Consider the following 10,736-nt stretch of genomic DNA (forward strand, 5'->3'; position numbering starts at 1 on the left):
TCCCCTCGCTCGCAGCCCCCGACAAAGGCAGGTAAACCTGGCAATCAATGGGCTCCGGAGATCCCCGACATTCCATTCTTCCAGGGGCAGTCTCCAACTTCCAAAGGGAGATGGCTTCATGGCTTCATTTCCTCGAATTGACCCGATTTCCTATTTCTACACTAACTACCTGTCCTTAATTCTGGCTTCATTCCCCCCTTTAGCTATAGGAACTCCTAACTGCTTTAAGGAAAAGGGGGCGTCGGTCGTTCTGGCTGCTTCGAAGCTGAAAGGGGGCAGCGAGGGGTAAAGCAGTTTGGAGTTCCTTTTTTAAAAATCGGGTCAATCGAGGGGTCCAAGGTAGAAGTCTGGTTGGGGAAGAGCAGGTTGTAAAGTCATCTGGGGGTGGGTGCTTCTATGATAGAACAAAAAGACATGAGTACTGAAATGAGATTAGTACAAAGTAAATGTTGCAGCATCTGGAACATGCCACTGAGTATCATGAAAATGACAGAAGTCAATCTTTCACCAGGCGGGTGGAAGAATTGAGAAATTGTTCCCATAACTAGGCCTAGCAAAGACTGGAAAGGACAAGGCCTTTATTTGGGAACTTTAACATTGTCCAGGTTAAACACAACATTTAACTCTTAATGTCATAGATGTCCCAAAAAAAACATAGTTAAGCTATACTTAATGTCATCTGATTTTTGTAAAATATCCCTTTATTGGTATAACCTGTGTTTAGTAGAGAGCTCTATACTTCTGTTACTTAGGGATAGCTAATCATATGAGCAAACATAGGTTAAGTCTACCTGTGTAGCTTAGGAAGGTCTGCAGGCCTTAAACTGACTAAAAACTTCTGACTCTGGCAGTTTCTCTTGATAGTTATAAGGCACATTTGCTGAAGAATCTTTCTTTCATTTGTAGCTTCCAGTCTTTATTCTAGTGGGCTAATACAAGTGTACATCTTAAGTTACATTTAACTATTATTTCTTTTAAATGCCCAAGAATGATTATATTTTGGTTTTCACTGTTTTGCTGGGTGTCTAAGATCAAGCTGGTCAAATTGACCTGATTCCTGTCTTGTTAAAGAGTCAGCTGAGTTCCCACAGGGGCCACTTGTAGAGAACTTAAGAGCAGCTTCTTAGCTCCACCAGTGCCATTGGTTAGGTGGGGTCTCCTTGATGAGGTGACTTCCTTTGGAAGCATTAAGGGATGTCTCCCTTTTTCCATGACCCTCCTTTGCAGCAGATGCACTGAGTGATTTTTCATCCTCTAGTCTCAACAATCTCCTTGATCAGGAGGTTGTGTGACCCAGAGTTGCAGCACTCCTTAGAGAAGTCCTCTTATTCCCTGGGTTCAGGCTGACTGAGAGCAAAAGATCCAAATACTGGTCTATCTTGCCTTCTGTATTTAATTCCAATCTCTAAGTTTGATCTTAATCATCCAGCAAGCCAGTCTCACCAGTCATAAAGTAAGAGTACTGGGCTTTAACTTTAATGTCCATAACTTTACAGTTATTTACCCTTTTATCTAACTGGAGTCTGCATTAGTTCTGGAAGTTACCACTATCTGTTAGGTGATGGCTTATTATCACAAGTTACCTAGGTTGCGTGTTCTTGGAGCAGCTACTTCTGCAAAACATTAACAGGTAACAGTTTTACAAAATGAAATTAGCAAGAGTAAAAATATATTCAGCTTGTATAATAGCTATGTTGAATTTTGACTGAGAACCACATTATATTCCCTATTTGAGATCATAGTAATTTTACAACAAAAAAAATAATCTTTTGACTATAACTTTAAAAAATAAGCTGAAGTCTGACTAACAAATAAATAAGCTGGAGTCACTCTAACATGCAGTAAGGTGGGAGGCAGAGCCTTATCTCAGGTAAGGCATGGCTCTTTACAGACCTTAAGTGTTCTTATTCTGATGTTGATTTTTGTTTCTTCCTTAAATATCATTAAGTAGTTCACATATACTGTTTCCTGAGTCTATATAAACTTTATAATTAACACAATTTAACATTGTATCTAAAACATGAATCAAAGAAAGGCTGAGAGAGCTTTTAACTTTCCTTTTGTGTGTCAAAGTGGCAAAATATTTTCATGTTTCACAAAATTAACCTTTAAACAAGTCAGGCTCTAATGTTTAGAAATACATTTACATTTGAAATTCTTTATCTCAGTGTAAAAAGTAACAAATTTTACATATACCCTATTGATAACAGGTCCTATAATAGAACATTAAATGATAGAAATAAATCCCCAATAAAATTTACTCTTTATAAGTTTAAAATTACCATTACAGACAAGTTTAATCTGGAGAATAGCAGCTGGATAAATTCCCTGCTTTAAAACTTGTATACCTGAAAAATATGAACACATTTAATATACAACTAGTGACCACTTTACAATTACCTTGACACTTTTTTCTTATCAAATTTAGTTTTTAAAGAAAAATGTAGACTCTGTAACACAGTATAATACTCTAACAGTTGTTTAACCATAATTGTATAAACCCCAATTTTTAAGACTAATTGTTCTAAAGAAAAAAACTTAATAGACACAAAGTTAAGAGTAAATTAGTGTTTCTAAGAAATCCTTGCCATTTAACCATGTCATTTTACCATATAGATTAAACTTTGGTTTATATCAGAACATTAGTATTTCACTTTAGGAAAAACCTTAAATAGCTTTAGCTGTTTCACATACATACAACCAACTTAGTTACACGCAAACTTGTTGGAACTTGCCCTTTACGTACACAGACTTTCTTAGCACTTACTTAGACCCTCATGTATTTCATCACACAGAAACATTTCCTTTTCCCTTTTACTAAATATATTTCCATACCCAGAACCTTTTATTTTCTCTTTCCTATCTGTTGACCCTTTTTTGTTCATATTCTGAAACAACTCTTATGAAATTTCTGAATTTAGATAAATTGCTCTATTCTAATAAGATTAAATATTTTGTTGTTTATAGTACTCTAATTGAAACACAGTTGAAACTTTTGGGACCCTTTGTACATAGAATTGCACTTGTTAGGACATAACTCTTAGTAACCTTGTTTTTAGTTCAGTGATGACACAAAGCAAGTTTAAACCCTTTTATTTACCAACCTATAAAAACACCAATAATGTTTAAGTATGATACCCCATGGAATTTAAAGAGTTAAGAGTACTTGATGTTATTTAACAATTAGCATTTTAACTTTGAAAATTAATCAGATGTCTCTACAAACACATTTGAGTAATCCCATACATGTTAACTCTAATTCACTTATTCTGTAAAAACCAAGAAAGCAGGCAAGTGTCCTGAACAGTATTTGCTATCTCTTTCCTGTTGAAGAAAAGTCCCAGAAACAATTGATATTAGACATTTTATTAACATCAATATTTTATTAGATTGACCACCTAGAGACTTGCGAGTTATTTTCAAAGACATTTTACTTTCATTAGTTTACCCAATTTGAATTGAACCCTTAAATCACGTGAATTAAAAGTATTTGGATCCATTTTTAAATTTTAATTTTAGGAGCGCTCAGTTTTGATACAGACAACAGACAGCACGACATACAAATAACACAAAATCAAAGGCCTTGTAACTTTATAGGTGAATCTCCATTGCAATTTAACAGATGTTCAAAAGCTGTAGTTGAATAAAAAAATAGAACTTATCAAAAAAATCATGAGCTCAAAAAATATATAGAATTAAAAAAAAACAAGAGTCCTGGAAAAATGATACGGCCGTTAATTACTTTAGTAAAGCACCATAAAATTTACTTTTGCTGGAGTTTAGGTAAGGCTCTTTTTTTACCTTTTTTTCTTTGGGTTTGAGACCGGTCTCCTACTGAGCCTTTGGGCTTCTTTTATTTACATTTCAATGTAAGCCTTGACTGAGATCTGGAAGGACCTAACAGATTTGAATAGAAACCTTGTGCCTAAGGCACTTTAGCCATCTCATCAGTACAGGTTGGATGTCAAAGAAAATTATGAGACCTTATTTTCCATTTCTTTTGAGAATGAAGCTACTTTGCTAAGTTCCTCACTGAGATATGCCATTGGTTATTGAGTTGCCTATGGCTGCCTATCCAGGATTTATTTTCCCCTTTTGTGACAAACAGGTTAAATCTTGCTTCATAGGTAAGCTGAGGACAGGAGCTTGAAGTAAGGCCCCTTCCTGGGGCAGAATATTGTCCTATAGTGGTTATTTTCTGTAGTATTGAACCTGTTGATGACATAATTAAGCTTTATTTTTTGAGATCTTATAATTCCTATTAGCTAAGAAGTTTAGGAGTTCTGCAATGGCCTTTTGATATTCCTCCTGGGTGGAGGCACATAAAGTATGTACTTTACTTACTGGAGAACAATCACAGAATGTTTTATCTCTGAATTTTGTTAAGTCCTTAGCTAAGGTTTGTCCGGAACAGGTGAGGGCCATCTAAATCCTGAGGCAATACTGTCTAGGTTAGTTGAGATACAGTATCTGGTTACTCAAAGGCAAACAAATTGCTATTCAGAGTCTAGCATAAACAGGAAAAACCATCTTTTAAATCTAACTTAGTAAACCAAGCAGCAGTTGGAATCCAAGATAAAAGTGTATGAATTAAGAAATACAGGGTGGGGGAAATTACTGCTTCATTATTCTAAGGTCTTGGACTAGGCAGTTTGCTTTTAACTCCTAAATGGGCAAATTGCATGGGCTATTGCAAGGCATTAAAAGTTTCTATCAGTTTGAATGATCTTTAATAAGTCCTTTTTCTTGCCTATATGTTCCCTTTTTTCTTTTGATGTCTATTAAAAACAGAAGATGCAAGCTGGAGAAGATCATCTGAGGATTGATCAGGGCCACGTGCCAATTTTGAAATTTCCTCTAAATATTTGGGGCTGACTAAATGATAAATTTATACTTTAAAAGTAGGTGGCCCTTTATGGATTCAGGATTCAGAGTGGTGTGCTTTCTTATTGCTTTCCTAAGTCTCTCCATGAAAATAGCAGGATTTTCGTGAAGGCTGCATAATAGTTTTTTTATGCATCCTACTCATTATTTGAATCCCAGTTAGGATGGTTTCTGGGAACTGCCTGTTCTCTAGATGGTTAATAGCATAATTTTCCAGGTGAAGTCAAATACCTGGCGTAAGTTTTGTAACATCTCAATATTTATTAGGATCCTCCAAAAGCCTCCTTAAATTTATTTTTGCCTATCTTAAGTTGGGAGGGTTCCCTCAATTTTCCTCCCTTAGTGGGCGATTCCTCAAGACTTTCTCCTCTCATGGTAGAGATTATTGCTGTCAAGCATGGTAACATATGAAAGGCACTTTTCATTTGCAATTTAGCAGTATGCAGGCTAGTGGTGAACCTGGCAATACTGTTGAGAGAGAAGCTCCCATCTAAGTGAAGAAAAGAAAAATAGACCTCAGGCGCCCATGCCGGAGACTATGTGCAGGGACGTCTCCCTAAGTTTGAGCTTCAATCCGGTCCAGAAAACCCGTCTCTCACTACCTGGCTTTGCCAAAGTATTTCTGGCCTCCTTCGGCAAAGTGCTGGGGCTCTAGTTTGCCCTGTGCTAGAGACCCTTGGAGGATTCAGACTTAAGGGCATTACTGCTTTCCTCCCTGCCACTATAAACTCCTAATTATGAAAAACGATGACAAAAGTAAAAAATGTGCCTTTTGCCTATCTTCTTGCCCTGTAAACTAAAGGAATCTCCGGAGGGTGAGGGGACATCTATTGGTTGTTAGGCGTATAACACCCTTTGCTTGGAGGGTCTCACGGGAGGGGTTTTTAAATGCCTCCCTCTTGCAGCTTAAAGAGAACACAGTGAGCACATTTAAGCATGGGAACAGTAATGGGGAGACTCTAGATGTCTAGACTAGTGAAGGCTAACTATGCGAACAAAGGGAACCTGGGCCTTTTCATACTATTCATCCCAGGCCTTAATCCTACAGCTTGAATTCCTAATGTCTGACCAGCAAGGGAAGGGGAGCATCCAGGAGGGAGTGGATGTGCGGGAGTGTTGTGCACTGTACAGCCCATACGGAGGCAAAGGTGATTGGCGCTTTCCCTCAGTGCCATTGTCTACCAATCAGCCTGGATACCCTTCAGGGCTGTCAGGAGGGGGAGTCTGGAGAAGGAACCTTTGGGGTCCACCCGAGAGTAGCCCGGGCCGAGAACCCCGCAGTTGCTCCAACCTTTCCTCCACCTCCACGCATCCTGGGCAGATCAGGACTAGGGACACTGTGTACTTGCGGCAATTGCGCTCCGGGCCTGGACAGAAAAGTAGGAAACGGCTTCGGCACAGTCCAACATGCCTACAGAGCAGGTGATTGGAAACTTGCCTGGGCCGGGAAACCTCTCACCCGAGTCTTAAGAATGGCGGCTGCACTAACTGCATTTAAGTAGCCGACGGGTGCCCATTTTGCCCTCCAAAAATAAAGATACAGAAAGAAAGATGTACCTCAAACAGATGTGGGGTGCGTGGAGAAAGAAGCTTACTTACCTTGGCGTAAATCTCGGTGGGACCTCCAAATCTGATACCGCCGTTTACCGGTGACGAGTTCTGCTTCTTCTAATGTTGAAGATTAAGCACTAGAGAAGCACGCCAAGGCAAGCATATTAAGCAGGTTTATTTAAAGGGAATAATACAGACTTCTCCCGGCAGGGAGAAGGGGGCCATGGCTGATGTTCTAAAGTCCCAAGAAGCGAGCGCGCACCCCACATCTTCCACAGGTCAAAGTCTCCCCCGTTCTCCAGTTCCCCCCCCCCCATCCCTCCCCGCTTCCCGCCTACATGACCAGGCCCAGTTCCGCACAAGTGAGAAGCCAAGGGCAGGGGGAGGGCCAAGGCGACCCAGGCAGACAAGGGCCAGGGGGCACCAATTAGCATCCCCTCGCTCGCAGCCCCCGACAAAGGCAGGTAAACCTGGCAATCAATGGGCTCCGGAGATCCCCGACATTCCATTCTTCCAGGGGCAGTCTCCAACTTCCAAAGGGAGATGGCTTCATGGCTTCATTTCCTCGAATTGACCCGATTTCCTATTTCTACACTAACTACCTGTCCTTAATTCTGGCTTCACCAGGACTTGCCTGCGTCACTTCTTCCTTCCTCTGCCTGGAGGCTGGGCTCAGGCACCCCATTGCTGCTCCAGGTGCCACTGAGCCTTCCCCCTCTGCTCCCTGGGTACCTCCTGGGCTACTGAGGCTTTCCCAGCTGGACACTGTGGCAGGGTGCTGATTCACGAGGGTGGCCAGCCAGCCCCAGACCAGAGGGCCTGTCCAGGATCCATGCTCTCCCCCTGTGCTTCACAGGCCTCTAGGTCCCTCCAGGCTGGCCCTGTGGAAATACAGAAAGCAGCCTTTGAAGGAGCAGGTAGGGCAGAAGCAGGTCACAGCTCTAGCGGGGAAGCTCGAGCAAATGGCTGCACATCTGGACCTTCCCCTGGTGGCTGCTGCCCTGCTGGGATAATGCATGCTGTGATGGCTTGGGCCTGTCTTGGGCAGCACACCCCTGCACACCTGGGTATGGCCTTTGACCTCTCTGAAAAGGCTTGGCAGGGTTGGGGCTCATGGACACATGCTGGCTCCATTGCTGGCCCTGCCCCACAGTTGCCACATTCCACTTGCCTTCCAGCAGGGACTCTGCGCTCCTCCCCCTGGCCTTGGCCTGGTCTATCCTGGAGGGCACTAGGTTCAGAACCAGGAGGGAGGGCTCCGTTCTGACGATCCCCTGACCAGACAGTTAGGACCTCTGGAATCTTTGTTTCCCTAGCAACCCACTGGAAATCCCAGCCCCTGCCTGGACTCCATGAAAATGCAGGGTGGAGCTGTGCGCATGCAGAGAGCCCCACCCCCCAGGAAGAAGGCCTCCCTCTGAACCAGCAGCAGACTCTCCCGCAGCACCTGCTGGGCTGGCCACTGGGCACCCCAGCTCCTGCTCCCAGGTCCCCATGGAGTCCACCCTCTCCCAGGCCACGCTCCACCAGGGCTGAAGGTGAGTCGGACTCCATGATGATCCCGAGACCGGAAGGAGCAGGTGAGTCACCTGCGTCAGGAGAAGGAAGTGGGTTATTACCAGAACTGTCACTGCTGAGGACCAGAGAGGGAGAGCATGATATCACAGCAGTGACCTCATTGGCAGGGACAGGAAGCACCTGCCTGGCTCCCCAGGGGCCTGTGCTCCACTGTCCCCTGTCTACCCCTGTTCCCTGGGCCTGCATTGAGCCCCCCCCAGGCTGGAGGACCAAGACTGAGGGCCACGTCTAGGCCTGAGGGCCATGTCCAGGTCAATGAGGGTGGGTCGGAGGTGGGGGCACGCAGTGGCCACCCTCGTGAAAGGCCTCGACTGTGAGTGGTCAGCACATCCCCACCAGGCTGTGTGAGGGCTGTGGGCCGGGAAAGGTTGCTCTATGAAATGGAAATTTTCAGGGAAGTTGCAGGTTTCTAACTCTGGGGTGAATTTGTCCCTCTGTTTTCCTTTCGTTTGTTTGAGTTTCTGCTTTGGTTTTGTTTTACCCAACTGTAATGGAAGAGACTCTGGCCTTAGAGGCCCACGGAAGCCCCTCAGAGGGTCCAGGCTCCCAGGCCTGGAACAGCAAGAAAGCTCCAAGGAAGGAGGGTCAAGCCGCAGCCTGGGGTGCCATGTGATGCCCCAGATGGATCAGTCCCCACACCCTGGCCCCAGTCCTGCCAGCTCCTCTGTGTACATGGGGGAAACAGAGGCCACCAATACCATCAGTTTGGGATAGAGGAATCAGGAGTGCTGTTCTATGGGGCTGGCAGTGACAGCTGCCCCAGGGCCCTACCCACTCACGGTGCGACCAGACGCCAGCCACACGGGAAGCAGTCGATTTCCTTCCTGGTGGGAGGCAGCAGCCAGAGCCCAGCGGGAAGAAGGGCACCCACGACAGGCATGTGCCAGGCTGAGTCAGGCCACGGCAGCTGGGTGCAGCCTCTGGTGCCTTGGCCCCAGCTCTCCAGGCCTGGGAAGCCAGCCCTCTCTCCACCCCAGGCCTGGCAGCAGGAAGCATCTGGGAAAACAAGATAGGCAGCATGCCGGGTGGTCAGGACGGCCGGGGCACTGGGGGCCAGCCGCCTAGCTGCTTGTAGCCTTCCACCCGCCCAGCCCACACGTGTCAAGAAAGTACTGAAGTATGGGTCAGCGTCAGGTTGGGAAGGGCCAGGGTTCACTGTGCCTCTCTGCCAGAAGGACGCCGATGCTGATACTGGCAAATTGTGATTGGGCGAGTCACCTCCTCATCCTGCCCAAGCTGCAAACACCACCCACTCAGTGCTTAAAGGTCTTTATCATGAGCATGCATCACCTCTGTAATCAGAAAATGACAACAGGGCACTTCAGAAACAATCAAGTAATAGCCCCCAGCCCAGTGGGGGCAGCCCAGACCATAAGCTGCGTGGGGGCGGGGCTTCCGTGTCCAGATGCCCCAGGCCACCAGCCTGACCGCCCCAAAACCAGCCTTGGCACAGTGACCCTAGCCAGCCCTTGGGCCTGAGGTGGCTTCGGGATGACTCCGCCCCCTTCACACCCCTGTGGTAGGTGCCCGGTCCCACACTGAGGCTGTGCAAGGCCACCTGTGGGGAAGTGCAACCTTTCCCGGCCCACAGCCCTCACACAGCCTGGTGGGGATGTGCTGACCACTCACAGTCGAGGCCTTTCACGAGGGTGGCCACTGCGTGCCCCCACCTCCGACCCACCCTCATTGACCTGGACATGGCCCTCAGGCCTAGACGTGGCCCTCAGTCTTGGTCCTCCAGCCTGGGGGGGGCTCAATGCAGGCCCAGGGAACAGGGGTAGACAGGGGACAGTGGAGCACAGGCCCCTGGGGAGCCAGGCAGGTGCTTCCTGTCCCTGCCAATGAGGTCACTGCTGTGATATCATGCTCTCCCTCTCTGGTCCTCAGCAGTGACAGTTCTGGTAATAACCCACTTCCTTCTCCTGACGCAGGTGACTCACCTGCTCCTTCCGGTCTCGGGATCATCATGGAGTCCGACTCACCTTCAGCCCTGGTGGAGCGTGGCCTGGGAGAGGGTGGACTCCATGGGGACCTGGGAGCAGGAGCTGGGGTGCCCAGTGGCCAGCCCAGCAGGTGCTGCGGGAGAATCTGCTGCTGGTTTGGAGGGAGGCCTTCTTCCTGGGGGGTGGGGCGCTCTGCATGTGCACCGCTTGATCCCCATTGTCTCCTCAGTGAGCCTGAGCACAGGGGCTGGAGTCCTGCAGGGGAGTTCTGCACTCTGACTGCTTCTGTGGCCCCAGTATTAGGACTGAGCTCCCCCCTTGCTCTCCAGCCCACCTAGGCTGTTGTGCCTTGAAGGACACAGGTCAGCTCCGTTCCTTGCGTGGGGTCTCACCAAGACCTGCTGACGTGACATTCCAGCCCCACCTGCAGGTGAGGACACTGAAGCTTGGATGGAAGTGAAGTTCAAGTGCCCAGCTTGCACATGACTAGGCTGAGTTCGACCGGAGCCTGGTGTGGGGTCACAGCTGCCAGTTCATCTTACTGAGCACAGACAACAGGTCCAGGCAAGGAGGGGTCGGTCGCTGCAAGGAGGGAAGTGACCAGAGGACCGGCAGTCTGAGCCAGGGCCAGGACCACCTGTTCAGACGTTGCTTTGGGGTGGAGCAGCGAGTTTTTTCCTTGGGCCTGCCTGGTGCTGACAGCTGTAATTTTGGTCTGCCAAAGTCTGGAACTTGGTTCTGCTGATATAAGCTCTGTGCCCTTGGACAGGTGACTCCATG

The sequence above is a fragment of the Sciurus carolinensis genome, chromosome 2, assembly GCF_902686445.1.
Source record: "Sciurus carolinensis chromosome 2, mSciCar1.2, whole genome shotgun sequence".
Classification (NCBI taxonomy): Eukaryota; Metazoa; Chordata; class Mammalia; order Rodentia; family Sciuridae; genus Sciurus; species Sciurus carolinensis.